This window comes from Sinocyclocheilus grahami, unplaced genomic scaffold (genome assembly GCF_001515645.1).
Source record: "Sinocyclocheilus grahami isolate Dianchi unplaced genomic scaffold, SAMN03320097.WGS_v1.1 scaffold1249.1, whole genome shotgun sequence".
Lineage (NCBI taxonomy): Eukaryota > Metazoa > Chordata > Actinopteri > Cypriniformes > Cyprinidae > Sinocyclocheilus > Sinocyclocheilus grahami.
The window spans coordinates 95173-108442 of record NW_015506428.1 but is presented as its reverse complement, the minus strand read 5'-3'; the positions used below and the strand labels follow the sequence as shown (position 1 = coordinate 108442).

Sequence of the window (13270 nt, the reverse complement as noted above, 5' to 3'; positions counted from 1 at the left end):
GAAATCGTCAACAAACTTGAAAGTCTTGCAAACTAAGGCTTTCGGCAGAACTTCTCATGCTTCTGCTTCATCACAAACCAACGAGGGGTTCCCAAAGGACGTCATTCCGACGTCACCGACCAGTCAGTGACGGGGTTTCCCTAAAAGACCTCCAGGAAGCCCGCGTCAGCCACACAGTCTCCTCAGCTATCAACCAGCAGAACGCAAGTAAACAACAACTCTCTAATCTGCTGAACTGGTGAATTTAGATTCTCTGCTCTGTGAATTCTTAAGGTGAATTTCCATCACTCGTGAAAACGAGGTAGAACTATGAAACTCAGAACTCCGTTAACAGACTTTCCTTCCTCTGAAACTATGTGTGTATTGTGTGTTTTAGCTTAAGTTTATGTAATCTAGAATAGCCAATAAATTTCAGGTTTCATTTATAAATACTTAATTGTCTGGTGTCATATAATTTCCGTGTCAACTCTATTGCCAAAAAGATCCTTGCTTGCTACCTAGCTCGTAGCTTACTCATAATAATTACCTCTCTTTAAGAGCTGACAAATTATCATAATTGTATTTCACCCGTGGCCAGGGAGAATATAAAATTTACATCTTCAATTGGTAATATACACTGACATCAACTTCTCGCTGGCCGAGTAGCTGATAAGAGTGTAAACTATCAAATTTAGAAGCAATTCGAATCAGGTTGAATTAGGCTCTTCAAATCCGAGTCCTATCAAAACCTGAATGAATTAATAATGATTAATTCCCTTACAACTAAGTAAAATTATTACACCATGTACTGCATTAGTTGTCATCTCTTCTTGACAGAAGAAAAGTTTAAGCCAGGACTGCAGGGAGAACAACTGCAGTTGTCAACTGGAAGAAGGCTGTTGAAAAGATCCATAAGCATGCAGCCACTGAAGCCCATATGATCAGTATGGTGAGGTGGGCCAACAATAGAAAGGGGCCTTTAGTTGAAGCTTTTAAAGCTCAGGCTGCAGAATGTGAGTTACAAAAAGAAAAAGAAACACAGAATAACAGAGAAATCCTGTTTCGCTTAATAGACATCACAGTGTATTTGGCAAGACAAAGACTGGCATTTAGGGGACATGATGGAAGCAGCACCAGTTCAAACAGAGTAAATTTCCTTGAGCTTGTGCACCACTTAGTGGAATATGACAGTGTCCTCAGAATGCATCGTGAGTGTATACAGATCATTCAGTCCCAAAAGAAGAAGCCAGAGGTGACACTTTTATCCAGCAGGACCCAACATAACCTAATACGATCTCTTGGAACACAAGTGAAGAATGTCATTCTGAAAGAGATTAATGAGGCCAAGTTATTTTCAATTCTTCTGGATGAAACTACTGATGTGTCACACACCGCAAGTATCCTGTGTGGTTCGGTTTGTTCATGACATTCAAATGTTCAATCTCTCCTTCAAGTCATTTCTCCTGCCGTTGTACCTGCACTCACTCACATCGTTAACACAACCCTTCACAGTGGTGTTTTTCCCTCAACATTTAAACAGGCTCGTATAATCCCACTTCTTAAGAAACCCACCCTTAACCCAACTCTTTTAGAGAACTACAGACAAAAACACTTGAAGGAGTTGTGTTCAACCAAGTCTCTACCTTTCTCACACAGAACAATCTCCTGGACAGCAACCAATCTGGCTTCAGAAGTGGAAATTTGACCGAACTGCCTTGCTCTCAGTTGATGAAGCCCTAAGACTGGCAAGAGCAGCTTCCAAATCTTCTATACTTATCTTGCTGGATCTGCTCAATGCTTTTGATACGGTGAAACACCAGATTCTCCTGTCAGCCCTATTGGAAAATGGCATCTCAGGAAACGCACGCCAGTGGTTTGAGTCTTACCTCTCAGATAGGTCCTTCAAGGTATCTTGGAGAGGTGAGGTGTCCAAGTCGCAACATCTAGCTACTGGGGTGCCTCAGGGCTCAGTTCTTGGATCACTTCTCTTCTCTGTCTACATGGCATCACTATGTTAGATGGCATCACAGTAAGCTAGATATGCCCAGATTCTGCACAATTAGGCTTATTTAATATATCATGATGAGTCTCGAGTTCAGTATTTACACTAAATCTGCGCAGATTTGGCTTACATGAACTTGCTATGTGTACTGCGTCAGACTAACCGATACTTGTCATTTGAACTTACATATTGTTGCTCTTTTGTTAGTTTTGATTGCTTCTATTGTCCTCATTTGTAAGTCGCTTTGGATAAAAGCGGCTGCTAAATGACAAAATGTAAATGTAAATAAAGGAGCGTTTCATCCAAGTGTGCCACGTTAAATCAACAACTGGCCAAGACTTGGAGGAAGTGGTAATGACCCTTCTTTCAGAAAATGTGTTGAATGCTGAAAATATCCAGGGTCAAGGCTATGATGGTGCAGCCAACATGAGTGCAAGTTACAAGGGGCTGCAGGCTAGAATTCAGAGGCAAAATGAAAAAAGCACTCTTTGTGCACTGCCACACACACTGTTTAAACTTTGTGTTAGTGGACACTGCTAAATCAAGCCCCCATTTTGTGCATTTCTTTTTTATTTGGTAGAGAGGCTCCTCCGGTGTCTGGAGAGCATCCAGCCCCGATCCAGAACCAGCCCGCCGTCAAGCCTGCCGGCCAATTCTCAATCAAGCCAGCCAGTCGCTCAGCAGTCAAGCCCGCCAGCCGCTCCGTTGTCAAGCCCACCAGCCGTTTCTCTGTTAAGGCCGCCAGCCGCTGCATTCTCAAGCCCGCCAGCCACTCCGAAGTCAGGCCCACCGGCCGCGGCATTCTCAAGCCCGCCGCCCATTCAATTGTCAAGCCTGCCGGCCAATTCTCTCCCAAGCCCTCAGCTGACAATAGCTGTCTCCTTCAACTCTGCTCTAAAGAGGAGAATGCGGAGGAAGAGACTGTCGGTTGCAGCCCCTGAGTCCACTCCAGTGTCGGCTCCAGCCCCTGAGTCCGTTCCTGAAAGGGCTCCAGTTCCCACATCCAGTTCAAGGAGGGCTCATGTTCCCACGTCCAGCCCACAGAGAGCTCCTGTTCCCACGTCAAGCCCAGGGAGGGCCACAGTTCCAGAGTCAGGCCCACGGAGGGCCTCAGGGGCCGATATTTTCCCCAAGGATTTTCTTGGGGGGGGGGGTTATAGGGATCCGGCCGTAGAGGCCGGGCCGAGTGCCGAGGACAGGCCCCCTGAATTGTCTGCTCCGCCATGGCCTCCTGAACTCTCTTCTCCGCTATGGCTCTCTGAGCTGCCTGCTTCGCCACAGCTCCCTAGTCTGCCTGCTCCACCATGGCCCCCTCAGTTCCCTGCTCCGCCATGGCTCCCTAGTCTGCCTGCTCCGCCATTGGTCTCGGAACGGGTACCACCCTGGAGGCTGTCCGTCCCATGTAAGCCTGTCCCTAGAGGCCTCCAGAGCACCCGGCTCCTCTCCCCGATGGAATTGTTGTGGCACGGGACACGCCTTCCGGGAGGGGGGAGTAATGTCATGCTCATGGACTGTTGTGTGTTTGTTTTCCTCCCCCATGTGTTCCATGTTCCCCCTGTGACCTAGTTTCTCCCTCGTGTTAATTATGTTTATAGGTTTCAGGTGTCCCTCATTAGTTCTGTATATAAAGTGTGTTCAGCCCCTTGTTTCCTGTCCGGTATTGTTCATCAATCCCCTGTGATATGTGTGCATTCCTTTTTGTAAATAAAGACTTTCTTCATGTGTGCACTATTTTTAAATAGCTTCAAACATCTGCTCATACAGATATATTTTAAAATCTATTATTTTAATTCATACAATATCAAAAATAGCAATATGATAAATTACAGCAATTCTTAAATGGTTACATTTATTATAATAGTAACATATGCAATCTTCCATGAAGTACTTCAGTTCATCAGTCCAACTGTAAACTGTTTATGGTTTCTAAGCAACTTGCTAAAATTATAATTCAATATGAGGTCACAAATGTATTCCTTATGGGATAAAGCTACTACAGCTTCAAACATGGCACATTCATGTATGTTATATATATATGCATTTTATATAACAGATTTTTATAATTTCATTATGTTTTGTTACGTTAAATTTACCATAATCTTAATAAGATGTAAAAAAAAAAAAAACTATTGCATGTATCCTAATTAACGACAACTCAAGTAGTTTTGGGCCATGTTCACACTGTCAGCAACTAAATGACAAAATGTTGTCACCGCAGCAATGCAGAGTAGTGCAATGATTTGGAATTGCAATGCAAACTCTATGGTTTCCATGAAGAAACAGTTCTACTCACTGAAGCACTGCTTTCACTGGCATCTATAACCATCTCAAAGCCAATTCAGCTTCAAATATACTATATGGCTTTCAGTCATTGTGTGTTATCTTTGCTGAACCAGACGTACTCTCTGCTTTCCCACAATTTACCTGTCAAATTCAAACGTCTTGATGGTTTAGACATACCCAGGTGTGAGCTTGACACTCAATTAACCTCCAATGATAGGAATATTTTTCTTGTAGAGAACAGTATTTATTCAGTGTTTAACCGTAGTGGATAGGTCAGACAAACACAATAATCACAGAGTAATAACCATGCTGAATGGTTCAATTGTCTTGAAAATGAATTCTGGTTTTATTACAGATGTGATGAAGTGGACGAAGTTCACCGTGGACGAAGTGGAGTCCAGCCCGGGGTCGTCACATGTGGTTGCCACAAGCCCGCCGGACGCTCCTTCGTCGAATCTGCCGGCCGTGCCGTTCACAAGCCCGCCTGCCTCTGCTCACTCAAGCCGGCCTCCGCTCACTCTAGGCCACGGCTCACTCTAGGCCTCCAGCCCCCGCTCACTCAAGGCCGGTGTGTGACGCTGTTTCGTTTTGAAAACAAAACTACTTTGTTTGGCCTTCCAAAAGAGGCCACGACTAGAAATCAGTGGTTAAGTTGTATTTACAAGTACGTTTTTTATATTTAAAGAATTTGCCACTGACGATTCAAATGCAAGTTTTTTGGGCAGTGTAGAGTAGCACTTGTTGTTTGTCATTTCTCCGATCACAAATGCAGACATGGTTTTGTGTTTACGTGGTGCGATGCAATGCAACACGTAAAAAGACAGTACAAGTCATTATATTACGTAATTATGTCCCCATTGGATGCAACAAATGCCTCGTTTATAATGGGTTTTAATGTTTTTGTCTCGTCGCTCCAGCCGGACAGGGCATCACAATATGGTAAGGGGCGTAACATTTCCGTCACAGGCTTGAGGTATTTGGCCAATCACAATGCACTGGATAGCTGGCCAATCAGAGCACACCTCGCTTTTCAGACCGATGAGCTTTGTAAAAATCGACTCGTTTCAGAAAGGCGGGGCATAGAGGGGAAACCATAATGTACAGTATGTGGAAAATAATGTGTTTTTTGAACCTTAAACCGCATAAACACATTTCATTACACCAAATACACAAAATAATGTTATTTTTAGCAGCATCATATGACCCCTTTAACGGCATCACAGTATGGTAGGGGCGTAACATTTCCGTCACACGCTTGAGGTATTTGGCCAATCATAATGCACTGGATAGCTGGCCAATCAGAGCACACCTCGCTTTTCAGACCGATGAGCTTTGTAAAAATCGACTCGTTTCAGAAAGGCGGGGCATAGAGGGGAAACCATAATGTACAGTATGTGGAAAATAATGTGTTTTTTGAACCTTAAACCGCATAAACACATTTCATTACACCAAATACACAAAATAATGTTATTTTTAGCAGCATCATATGACCCCTTTAACTAACATTGATAACATTAATAACACTGCTAAAATATTGTTTGATGTTAGTCAGAGCATGTGAGCGGAGTGGAGTGGTAATATTTCCTTAAGAGCGCAGAGCGCCTTTCTGAAGATTTGTTCATTCCCTAGTTTTAGTAGGCCTAAATCGTGGAACGAATTATTATATTTCGTAATTACTTATTAAAATCATTATTACTTAAAATTAATAAATAATAATAAATTAATTTAAAAAAGAATAAAACCTGCTGACATCATAGAAACGAATTGTTAATTTGAATTATATTCGGAGCTCCGTAGTTATTAAATTATATCAGTTAAACTGTAGACCTAAGCTAACACACGGCTGTATATAGGCCTAAATACAGAACTACAGAGTACAGAAGATATTAGCCTACACCACTTGGATTTTGGAAAACCAGTGCTGGATCCCTCCCGCAAAATCTTCAGCATCCCCAGTGGTTCTTCCAGCGCTGAGCGAGTGTTTTTGGGCACAGCGAATGCTGAAGCCTGACACTTTGTCCAAGCTAATGTTTCTTAAAGTAAATTCTAAAATCCAGTAAACATCAAGAGACGTTTTAATAGACCACAGTTCCCCGCAGTTATGGTTTATTTTAACTTGACACTAGAAAGTGTGTTTCTTTCATTGACGTCAGTTCATAAACCAAGCGTTCTTTAAGTGCATTTTATCTTGCGTGTGCTTTTCACAGGCTTTATAATCCAGGTGTATTTTGTAAAGATCTACACACATTTCATCTCGTGTGTGTGTGTGCGTTTGTGTTTTAATGAGCCTGTTTTGAATGTTCTATTGCACAACAACTGCAGCTATTTTCACGGAAATAAAGTTAACGAAAATCAAATACACTTTTTCAGTTTTTGTATTTTAGGTAGGTTTGCTAAGGTTAGATTCGTATATTTAATACAATTTAATTAATACATTACAATTAATAAAATCAAGAAGAATGTAAGAATTTCTCTCTGAAACATGATAATTGCTATTTATCAGCATGCTTAATTTTAGACAATAATCCAAGAATTTCGTTACAAACAGTAAACAATTAGGCCTACTAGAGTAATTTTATGTCGGAGCGGGATCTGAGCGGGAATTGGTTCACGGTGAGCATGAGCGGAATATTAACGGAGCGCTTGCTTGTGCGGTTAGAGCGACTGAGCGGAGCGCACGTCCATAGAGCGGAAAACGTAGCGGAGTGTCACACCGCTCCGCTTCGCTCACATGCTCTGATGTTAGTTCATGTTAGCTCATGCATACAATGATGTAAACAAATACATTTTTATTATTATTATTATTAGTAGTAGTAGTTGTAAAGGGTAACCACTACTTCAGCATTTCAAATGCTGACTCCAACACAAGATTTATTTAATTATAATCAGCATCTAGACATGCAGAGACATGTTCAACATACAAAAGACAACAATTACACAACATTCACAGATAAATACTAAATTGTAAAAATTACAAAACAAACTGATAACAGTGAACAATGATCAATAATTCATTAACTCAGCTTGTTTTGTTCCTGGAAGAATCTGTGTTTTTAAACAAATCAGTTGAGTGAATGATGAAATGAGTAACGCATATAAAGACAGTCACGTGTCGCCACCTAATGGTTCGTTGATGTAGCATGCTGAAATAGTTTAAAATCCTCCCCATTAACACAGAGAATGACAGTCTGACTGGAACAAACACAGACAAGCGGAGTGAATCAAATAGTCAAAAGCTCCAATGCTGCTGGACTGTTATATCATACTAAAGCTAAAACTAACATTTGAATTATGGACAACGTTATTTTTTTAAGGTGGGGCTTAGTAAAGGAACAATTTGCAATTCAAAGAACATGTATGCTTTTTACAGTAACAGTGATGATTGGTGACTTTGCATTGCAAGTTAACCATGAAAATGATTAAATATTGATAAATTACTGATTAATGTTGACCCCCAAATGTGATTGTGTAACTTTTCTATTATATTCCTTCTGTTATATTGTCTGTCTCCTTACCCTGGGGATGATGGCAATCTCCCTTTCTTTCACAGTGAACCTATTCTTCTTTTAAATGACTTTTCAGACATTTTCAGAAGCAAAAAGGTTAGATTCAGCCCCTTTGATGAAGAGAAACCCAAATAAGTCATCACTTTAATGTTCCTCTCACTTATTACGTACAATTATGCACCACACATTTTACTTATTTGCACAAAGCCCGTTCTTTCTGTTCATAAAATCAAATCTAGCTTGTTGAAATCATGGAAAATAAGCCAATTAGAATCATGGTTCACAAAGGATGAGACATGATAGGTTCAATTTAAAAAGGGCATCATCTAACAAGCATTAATTGCAGTGCCTTTATTAACAACGCCCAGGGCAGACAACTTAAAAGCGGTTTGCCGTCCATTTATATAACGATAAAATGTAATGTATTATTCATGAGGCCAAATGGAAATGAACATTATCTGACCAGGATATTATTTACTAGTTTTATTTTAGTAGCCTTGAGGACTAAATAAAATATCTGTATATTTCTGTATACAGGACAGATTATAGAATAAGTATGTGGATAGATGTCATGAAATGCTTTCAAAAAGATGTCCTGTGGTGTGACATACATCTTTATGTCTTTTATAATATTTTTACATACTCATCCATTTGTCTCACTACAGGACAGTTTACAATGAATGCATTTGGAAATTATAACTAATTAAAAAACAAATTAAAAAACATTAAAATCACGTTCATTGTACAAATACGTAATTTTTACCTACAAGCGTGTTTTGATGAAAAAAAGATTACTAAATAAATAAATAAACAAATAAATAAGTGATGTCATGTTTCAACTACATACAGTAAGTACAAATACTGTTTTTCCATAGTAAGCTCATATATGCTCCAAAGTTTCATTGTTTTAAATAGCTGTCCATATGCTCCGTCTTCGTTAATCTAATCAGTCTTCTTCAGAATGTATTTCGATCACATTGTGCAATGATTAAATGGCTACACCACTGAGAATTTTCCCAACCTGTTATTTTCAATATGAATATAAACTGTTGGACATATGCTTATTGTTTATTGCCTCCAGATGGCTTGAGATTGTACATCACCGATGTCCCCATCCAACCATCGTCTGTTTCGCTTAGTGTAGGAAGAGAAAAGCAGTTACAGTCATGTCTCAAATGGATAGCTTGTCCCTAAATACAATGAGTTCATGTATAATTGATTGGTGAAGAGCAGTTTAAATGGTCCCAGCTTCAGAATGGATTCAGCCTGTCGATTTTTATCTCATAATCATTCACAAACATAAACTTCTTTCTGCAGGGCAAATTAAGAGAGGAGGTTGTATTTCAAAATGACTGATTATTCCCCCATTTTTAATTCCACTTCCTTATATTTAAAATTCTAAGTATACATCTGCAATGAGTTTGCCACCTTGACACCCATTTAGAAATTGAAGCAAAATATAAGAGGCATCGCACAAACAGTGCTCAACCCTTGCATAACCCAGCCCACAATTTACACAAGACATCCATTGTTGCTTTCCTGTCCATATCTGTCTCATTCAACCATCTATATCTCTTTCTCAGCTCAGTCTTGTACTCATTGATCCCCAACTGCCGTCTCAGCAGTCTATAGACACTGAACTCCTTCACTAATCATTGGCCACAAGGATCCATAAGGCCTAATTGTTGCTTTCCTGATGTACTCTCGTTTTAGATAGATACCTAGTAACTTTGCTACATCATGAATGTTCTTCAGTCCTCCCTATTGTCAGTCACATCAGAAATTGGATTGCACAAAGAGATCAAAATCACTCCCCACATTCAGCTGAGAGCGTCAAACTCTCTAAACCGAGCTCTGCAAGGGTTTCAGGGTATAAGGCACCTTACACGAGTGCAATGTTCTGCACAAACCACATAATGACAAATGGAGGACAGAGGGAAGGTGAAAATAAAGCGACTGAACCATAAGGAGGTTACGAGGGTAGAAAGAAGCATGACAGTTGGGGAGAGATCGAACACAGAACTTTAAATTGGCTCAAGGGGAGAAGAAAGTTGGGATGAATTCGCTGGAAATCTTCTTTAAAAAAAAAAAGAGAGATAGTAGGACTGCCATAGATAAGGGTGTCTCGTCACAAGCTTCCTTTTGTTCCATTTGTTCTTCTTTTGGCGAGATCAAAACAGAGTTTATTTAGTGTGTATATATGTGTGGCGTACAAGATGAGAAAACACGGGCAAGGGATTTACAGGAACCGTTCTGCTGATGTGCTGATAAGAGGATTGTGTGAAGAACTGCTCAAGCATTCATACAAGCCAAACCGCAAAAGATAAGAGCAGAAAACTGGAAGGGGAGACAGAAAGAAAACAAACAAAACAAAACAGGTAAAGGCATTTAATATACTTGCTACAGAAACACTGTTGTTATGACAGAAAAATAACACACAATGACCAAGTGTTGTCACGGTAGCAACATTTCAATATTCAGTACCAATACCAGTGAAAATCCACGGATCTCGGTACCAATTTCGGTACCAAAGCAAAACACAAAAACATGCTAATAAAAAATCTGACTATACTTTCATTTAATCCAAACTGTGTACATATTTAATTTTAAAGGAGTTTTGAAAACCTTCTAGAGTTATTCAGCCAAGAATAAAAACCAAAAAAAAAAAAAGCCCAGAACTGCTTTTCTGACTGATATGACACAAGCAATGTTAACCATTTGTACATTCTCTAACACGTATATTTTAGATTCACAATTAATTTAAAAGCCTCTGGTGTGTAAAAATAGTAAATATCATCATGTCCTCCTATTTTTTTTAACCTAATAAAAGTTATAGGAGCACTAAATAGTTAATAGAGAAACGTAATTATAATGCTCATTATATTTACGCTTATGCTAACGATTAACTACTCAAATAACAGCGTTCATTTCAATCCGACATTCAAATTAAAATATTGAATAATATTCATAACAGAAGCAGTGTTTTCCACATACTTGCACTCTATTTGTGGCGGCATATATATGCAAATTAATTATCTGCCAGCAGGAGGCGCTTGTAGAGCGGAAGAGATAGAGGTTTCCCCAGTAACGGCTGTAATGCTGCTCAAGCATTACAGGCAAGATGAAATTAAAATGACATCCATAATTTTCTGAAGACAGTCAGTTTCCTTCAGAAATACAGTGATATAAAAACACTCGCACCGGGTTTCGACTTTGACATGTGCAGTGCTCATGTTTATTCAACAAAGTCAAAGCCTTTTGAAAAATCTATTTGTGGCGGTCAGTTTTGATATTGTGCCGGCATCCTCATGGTTTCTCAACAGCGGGGTTTCTCAAACTGGGGTTCAGGAATTGATTAAAATCAAACTTAAATTTATAAATGCAGCTGTGTGGTAATCGCTGTATAGCTTAGTGTGATTATCAAATCAAATGCTGTGACTTAATTGCATACCTAGTTTGATTCGCCGCGTGTCTCAGAGTGAAGCATCTGCGTGGCACTGTGTTAATTTACACGGGAGCAGCTCATTATTCTGTGTTTTCAACCTCTCACAGCAGCTCAGTTCATAGTAAATGCTGTAAACTCCATCTCTGTGCAGGATGTGAGTTACATTTGGTAATGCAACATGGCCTTGTTTTATTTTATTTACACATTCGCATGACTTCCTGCATTTTTGTGGGCAGAAAGTTACAGCATCTCCCCAGTATTCTGCCAAAATAAAAGCTAGAGGATTTGTTTGAATGTGAAGGATTTAAGAAATAAATATTGGTATATTTCTGTCTTCATTGTTATTAATCAGAGTTATAATCTACTACTACTACTAATCAGTTTGATTAGGTTCCTAACAAAAGTGTGAATGAAGGTAGAATAAGTATAAGTGTATTAGTATATTAGTATACCACTGAAAAATATCCAAAATAAAGTCAAAACTGCATTCCTTATTTTTAAGTTTTATTGCTGCATGAGTACAGACAGCGTGAAGGGGAATGAACTCGCAATCCAAAAGCATGAGTAATACAAAACACACACACACACACACACACACACACACACAAACAAACAAACCAGTTTTTGATGATTTGTCTTAAGAGGGATGTGTTTTCTTCTTTGTTGAGGTGGTTGAGGATATTTGCATCTATAGACTTCTCCTTCAACAGAAGATGTAAGCAGAAATGGCCATGAACGTCCTCTTGCTTTTCATGTGAGATGTTTGCACTGAAAACTTGTTTGATTGCGTAGTCCTCTTTTCTCTTTATAAGTATTGAGAAAATGGAAAATAATTGCATTAGGATGTTGCAGATCTCAACTCTATAGGTCAAGTGATCGAATGTATTGATCTGTTGTTTAACATCCATTAGAACAAAGAAAAGTTTTTTTAATAAGATGTAGGACCATGGCCACATCAGTCTATTGATGAATGAGTACTTACTATAATTATCACACAGCAGTTGCATAAAAATTGTGCAAGAAATTTATAATTTTGCTTGTAACAAATCATCCTAACTGACTGACTAAGACTTGTATTTTAATTCATTCAAGACATGTTTTAATTTTGTATTTAAAAATGAAAATAAATGGTTAGGTCAGACTTAAATGATGATACGTTTAAGCTTTTTTTATTTTATTTTTTTCCCTTATGTGATACATCAATTAGTTTATTTCAAGTAAAAGTGACCTATGTGATACTTTGCATATTTCCTTGTGTTCATATGCATAATTAAAGTAAACCATTAGCAGGTTGATCCCCCTGTTAAGTATAAACACAGTGCAAAATGCAAAGTATTATTTTTACTTGAATAAAGCCTGATGTTACCATCAACGTCTGTTTGCTTCTGTTGTGTTTTGAATGTGATTCAGCACATCTGATTTAGGAACAGGAGGAGAAGACGGACAAGTCAAAGGCAGCCAGACAGGCAGGCATTCACATGAAGAAGATTGGTCTTATTAGTTGGGGTCCTGGGGGGTTATTTGGCAGCAACCTCATTAAGGAGTTTAACTGTGTGGAGTCTGTCAGTGTTTGTATACACTGTCGCTGGTGTGAATGCCGTATTCTCTGTGTCATCTGTAATGACAGCCTGTAGCAGCGGGCCTTAGTCACCAAACGAGTCCCAGCGCCTGCTCCACGTCTCAGAACGTAACAGCAGTGGGACTCTGTGAGAAACATGTTGTTAGCTTTCTTTTCTCTCTGATTTATTCTCTTCTGGTCTTACAGTACACCACTACTGTGCAGCTAGAGCGCCTGCCGGCATGTCAACCCAATACAGATCAGTGAAGGTGCACTGCAAACAATCAGTATTTCAGTATTTTCCTGTTTTCCAGAATATATAGATTTACTTACTTAAGACACAAAGCTGTGTAAGAATGTATATGTAATTGCTTGTTTATTTATTTATTTAGTGTGCCATTTTGCAAATGGTTGTGTCTTTTTGAATGATGGATGTCTTTGACCGTTGCACTTCATCTAACACTATAGTGCCATGTTTTGTTTTCCCTTTTCTTCTT

The 13270-nt window shown here is 39.2% G+C and overlaps 1 long non-coding RNA gene across 1 annotated transcript in view; it reads left to right on the top strand.

Annotated features, from left to right (window-relative positions):
• Positions 1-10080, top strand: part of LOC107568485 (uncharacterized) — a 17884-nt gene extending 7804 nt beyond the window's left edge. The window contains exon 3 of the long non-coding RNA XR_001606763.1: positions 10068-10080. This is a non-coding gene — a long non-coding RNA (uncharacterized lncRNA). The remainder of the gene's footprint in view (positions 1-10067) is intronic.
• Positions 10081-13270: the final 3190 nt, after the last annotated feature.